Here is a 6,348-nt window from a genome sequence, read left to right as displayed (position 1 = left end):
AAAGTTGTTTTGAATAAAATATTTGCAAACCATTTTAGACATGCTGAATTTGATTTGAACAATAGTAATCCAAGTCAATGCTGAGAAGAACCATCATAAGTAGATATGTTCTGCTCTTCATGCTATTAAAACAAAAGTAGCTTTAATGTGATCATTAAATATATCATTTTTACTGGGACTTGAAAGTAAAATGCTCAAAGTTAAGGTTATAACTACAAAATGGCCACCCAAGTCAAACTGCCCTGTAGTGAAAACTATGAAATCAGCATTTATATTGTATTAAGATTATTGTGCATGCAGTTTTCGTGGCCTTGTATTCTTTAAAAGACTATACCATATATTTGTATGCTTTAAAAATTCACTTAATTTCAAATTCATGTTTCAAATCAATGACTGAAATCTAAAAGGTGGTTGAGTGATGAATGGTGATCAGTTACTGTATCTAAAAACACCAACTTACACCAAAATATACATTTTAACCAACAATCTTGATGTTAAAAAGAAAAATCATGTCCTTGTTCTTTTACCAACAAGCTTCTTACATTTTATTGCATCCATGTGATTGAAGTATTGTAGTATTGGTTGTCTAGGAACACAAATAAGAAGAGTACTTGTGTACAATATGTGGATTCATGCTCCTTTATCCTGTATTGTAATAGCAGTTGGTGTGTAATGTTGTGTCTGTTCTGCAGATGGCGCTCCACTGAGTGAGCTGTCCTGGTCGTCCTCTCTGGCTGTGGTGGCTGTCTCTTTCTCTGGACTCTTTACCTTCATCTTCCTCATGCTGGCTTGCCTGTGCTGTAAACGAGGTGACATTGGCTTTAAGGTGAGACCCTCTTTCATTTCAATCATTTTAACCAGTAGTGGCTCTTAAATTCCATCAGACCGCTATGGTTCACAGGGCACACACTTTGGAATGAGCCAACTCAGCAAAATTCAGTCCCAATCAGAACACACATAATAAATTATACCATATTAGTGTCAGGCCCGTGAAATAAGCAGACAATGCAAATCTGCAAATACACAGCATCTTTCTCTTTTTTTATTTTTATTTCTTATACAATATTTTATTTTTTATTTATTTATTTTTCTGTAAAGCACTTTGAAATATCACTATGAAATCCACTATATGAACAAACCTGCATTCCCTTTGTTTTTGGTTTTTATCTTAAAGAAAGGCAGCTGCTATTTGCTGTAAATAGTGATAGAGGCTATTTACACTAAGTGAAAATAGCTGTATTTTTTAGCAATATGCTATTTACACTAAGTGCAAATAGGTATAGATTATATTTACACTGTGTTATAATAGCAGGATGTTCTGCTATTTATATAGCTATTACTTAATGCAAATAGTGGCATTCACGTTGTTTTCTGTCTATATTTATTCTTGTTGTGAAGTGAAAAGCTAAAAAAAAGATTATACCTATCTCAAAGATGCATTCCAGTAATATCTAATGCATGTTTGTTTCTATGCTATAATATTTTTCCTGGAAAACGAATAATATCCATTAGGAATGAGATTTTCTGCAGTGCACCAACAATGATAAAACAAGATCATCCTATATTATTCTATAATGTTCTGACTTTGTCATGCCACTGTCTATGAATATGTAAGCATAATGTGCATTAATAATGTAACGCTTTGCCAGAAGCAAAGATTTATTATACTTTATTATACCAAATAAGGAAAAAAAATAGGCATGAAATATTGATGAGTTGAAATAATTATGTGAGGAGAAAGAGATCATATAGTGATATGAGAACCATGAAACTAGCTATGTAATAATCAATTAAACCATTTAGCAGTTATGTATAATAAAAAAAACATTTTAGAATCCCACAACTGACCAATCAGAATCAAGTGTAAATACACTGATATAAATGCCACTTCTCTTTAGATTGAATCTCTATTTGTCATTGAAAGATTATTAACTGGGAGAGATTTTAATTATGCTTGCCAGTCATTACAAGATGGCGCCGCTGTGTTCGGACGCCGTTAGGTTCGCTCCACTGAGAATTTGCTTCTACCTTCCTTTTTACTTAGTTTTACTTTCTCTTTTTACACATCTCACGTCGGCACTGATCACCTACAACATAGAAACACTTTTGGACATTGGAAACCGCTACACCAACCTGTTTCAGGACACTTTATCCACGAATCCTGCGTGGCCTCTGGAGATTCTTCGGAACGCGGAGATAAACAACACCCCCCCGAGGCGATGGATCAAGAAACACCGCGGGAAGCGCGCTGGAATTCGAGTCAGACTCAGGAAAAGGGCTCACAGTCCTCCTCTCCCAAGCATTCTCCTCGCTAATGTCCAATCCTTGGAGAATAAGATGGACGATCTTAGAGCCAGGATTAGTTTCCAACGGGACATTAGGGACTGTAACATCCTTTGTTTGTCAGAAACGTGGCTTTCGTCCTCGGTCCCGGACACTGCTGTAATGCCGAGTGATAACTTCTCTGTCTTTCGGACGGACAGAACAGCAGAGGCCGGTAAATCCAGGGGTGGAGGAGTATGTTTCATGATCAACAAGAAATGGTGTGACCCCAGGAATATCTCCATTCTGTCGCGTTCCTGCTCGCCTCATCTGGAACATCTTTCCATTATCTGCCGCCCATTTTATCTGCCCCGGGAGTTTTCATCGATCATTGTTACTGCTGTGTACATTCCACCACAGGCGGACACTGGCTTGGCTTTGTCTAAGCTTCACGATGTGCTCAGCGGCCACATTAACAAACATCCTGACGCTGCCTTCATCATCGCGGGGGACTTTAACAAAGCCAACCTCAAGCAGGTCATGCCGAACTTTTACCAACATGTATCCTGTCCAACTAGAGGACCAAACACACTGGATCATTGCTACACTCAGTTCAAGGATGCCTACAAAGCCCGCTCACTACCGGCTTTTGGCAAATCGGACCATGCCGCCATCTTTCTAACACCGAGATACAAACAAAGGCTCGTTCAGGAACCTCCGGTGCAGAGAGTAGTGACGCGCTGGTCCTCCCACTCAGAGACTATGCTGCAGGCGGCGCTTGATGACGTCGACTGGGACATGTTCCGGGCGAGTTCTTCTGACGTCAGCGAGTTCACGGATGTAGCATTAAGCTTCGTAAACACGCTAACCGAGCAAGCTACAGAAACAATAACGATAAGGACATTCTCCAATCAGAAACCGTGGGTGGACAGAACAATCCGTGCCGCGGTTAACACACGCACCGCCGCTTACAATGAGGCTCTTCTGTCTGGGAATACGAGCGAGTACAAAGCATCGTGCTATGCTCTCCGACGCGCAGTAAGAGCCGCCAAACACAGATACAGAGAGAGAATTGAGTCTCATTTCCAGCTCAACGACTCTCGACGGATGTGGCAGGGACTGAGGACCATCTGTGACTTCGGAAACAAATCCTCCGCGGAGGTGAGAGCAGATCCGTTGCTGGCCGACGAGTTAAACATCTTCTACGGCCGCTTCGATGGCAACGGCGGTGGCGCGTTTCTGCCGACCAGCGCGTCTGGAAGCAACAGGCAGAGCAGCGATGATCCTGTAATCACCGTGTCGGAGGATGAGGTTCGGAGGGCGCTAAAGAGAGTGAACGTCAGGAAAGCAGCCGGACCTGATGGGATAACCGACCGTGTTCTGAGGTCCTGCGCCGATCAGCTCGCTGGTTTGTTCACTTCTATCTTTAATGAGTCCCTTGCTACCGCCGTGGTTCCCACCTCATTCAAAAAATCCATCATTATCCCTGTGCCAAAGAACAATAAACCCTCTTGCCTGAATGACTATCGCCCAGTTGCCCTCACATCTATAGTCATGAAGGTTTTTGAGAGACTTGTAAAGAGCCACATTTGCTCCTCCATCCCTGATACTCTGGACCCTCTTCAGTTTGCCTATCGCCCAAACAGATCCACGGACGATGCCATTTCTCACGTTCTCCACTCTTCCCTCACACACTTGGATAGCAACAATGGAAATTATGTAAGGCTGCTATTCATTGACTATAGCTCAGCTTTCAACACTATAGTCCCCATCAAGCTGGCATCTAAACTCACAGACCTCGGCCTGAACTCCTCACTCTGTGACTGGATTCAAGACTTCCTCACCGGCAGACCTCAAGTGGTGAAAGTTGGCCAGTACACCTCAAACTCCATCACTCTGAACATAGGAGCCCCACAGGGCTGTGTCCTGAGTCCCCTGCTCTACTCTCTCTACACGCATGACTGCGTGTCCTCTCACAGCTCCACATCTATTGTCAAATTCGCTGATGATACTGTGGTTCTGGGCCTCATCTCCAACAACGATGAGACCGCATACTTGGACGAGGTAGAGAGACTCACATCATGGTGCCAGGACAACTGTCTCTCTCTGAATGTGAGCAAAACTAAAGAGCTGATCATGGACTTCAGGAAGAGACAGCAGCAGCCCTACACACCTCTTATGATCAGTGGGACCCCTGTGGAGAGGGTGAGTAGCTTCAAGTACCTCGGTGTAAACATCTCCGAGAACCTGACTTGGACTACACACATCCAAACTCAGGTAAAGAAAGCCAGGCAAAGACTGTACCATCTGCGACAGCTGAGGAAATTCAGGGTCTCACCAGCAATCCTGAAAACTTTCTATTCAGGGACCATAGAAAGTGTATTGACTCAGTGCATCTCAGTGTGGTATGGAAACAGCTCCAATCAGGACTGCAAAGCACTACAGAGAGTTGTGCGCTTAGCTGAGCGCATCTCAGGGTCTGCTCTCCCCTCTCTGCAGGACATCTACCTCAAACGCTGCAAAAATAGAGCTGTCAAAATCTTCAAGGACTCTAATCACCCTGGTAACTGTCTATTCACTTTGCTTCCATCTGGTAAGCGCTTCCGTAGCCTGATGGCAAAAACTGAGAGACTCAGGAGGAGCTTCTTCCCCCAGGCCATCAGGCTCCTAAACTCTAACTCTGTGTCATAACATCACTTGACTCCATGTAAATATCACCATATCAATAAGCTATTCACATTTTTTCTCTACCTCATATTGCTGCTATTATATACCCTGTACAACTTTTTTGCACATTATTTTGCACATTCCTCTTAGTACTATTTAAGTCAACAACATACTGACCTGCACATTTATATTTATATTTTTTATCTATCTTTTTATTTTATTCTTTTTATTTTATTTTATTTTTTTTTATTTTTTTCTACTTTTCTTCTCTTAATATTTGTATACTTTATAATTGCACTGTCCTTGGAGCGGACCTGACCTACATTTCACTGCTGGTTATACTCTGTATAATTGTGTATGTGACGAATAAAACTCTTGAATCTTGAATCTTGAATGAATTTACACAAAAGCATCTCTCTCTATTGCAGCTTCTTGGCCTGTCGCCGTCCTGCAGTTATGAATGAAATTGTAAAGTCTGAAAAACATCATTCATGAATCACTTCTGAGTCTGTTTCAGATCTGTAGGAATGCTTTGATCAGCTATACTTGAAAAGTAGCACAGCACATGCACACATGCATTCTGTTCAGCTGCATGTCCTCTTGCCCTTTAGAGGTTACAGAGTCCCAGAGTTCCAGAGAAAAGCAATTTCTTCAGTGCAAACCACTTAGTCCTGTCTCATAAGGTTAAAGGAACCGAGGCAGAGAGAGCGCAGGGACACAATCGCTTCCCTGTAGATGTGTTTTTGTAGCGAACAGCGGAGGCCTTCAAACGGCATATGGCTATAGATCAGCGCGCACTGTGCATTTTTCAGCAGCAACTTTAAAGTGGGTCAAGGCACAGGAGAAATGAGACCCGTGCGAGTGTGTGTGAGAGAGGAGGATGGCTCTTTCCTGCTTCTAAGCACCTGGTCTCGAGTAAAGGCCAAATATTTGTAATTACAATCCCTCAGTGGAACTACAGCTCAGCGCTGAAAAGAGACTCTTCCTCTTCCCTCTGTCTCTCTGCGTCTATTATCTAACACATTTTCTGTCTATTTAACACTCTCTCGTTCTTGTATACAAGTTGGGAGTCTGACATGCATGAGGGTAATTGATTCATTCATTCTCGTTTAGCATTCTCAAAACCACGCATTTACACAATCCATGAGCGCTGAGAAACAACTGTTTGTTAGTTTGAGGTGCGACTGTAATACAGTGCTTACATAAGTGTGTTTTATGCTAATATGTTGAGTGCTGTATATGCAGAGTCAATAATGAACACTCATCAAGTGCTGGCGAATAAATTAGTGTTTGCTAACTTTATCGGAAACTGCACCAAGTCAATGTTTTTAGACCGTTCATCTGTATTGTATATTGTATATTTTATATTTGATTCTATTCAAGGGTTCAGTTTAAATTGAAATTGGTATTACAGATATA

The sequence above is a fragment of the Barbus barbus genome (genome assembly GCF_936440315.1).
Source record: "Barbus barbus genome assembly, chromosome: 32".
NCBI classification, from domain to species: Eukaryota; Metazoa; Chordata; class Actinopteri; order Cypriniformes; family Cyprinidae; genus Barbus; species Barbus barbus.
The sequence above is the reverse complement of the archived record's forward strand: the minus strand, read 5'-3'. Positions refer to the sequence as shown.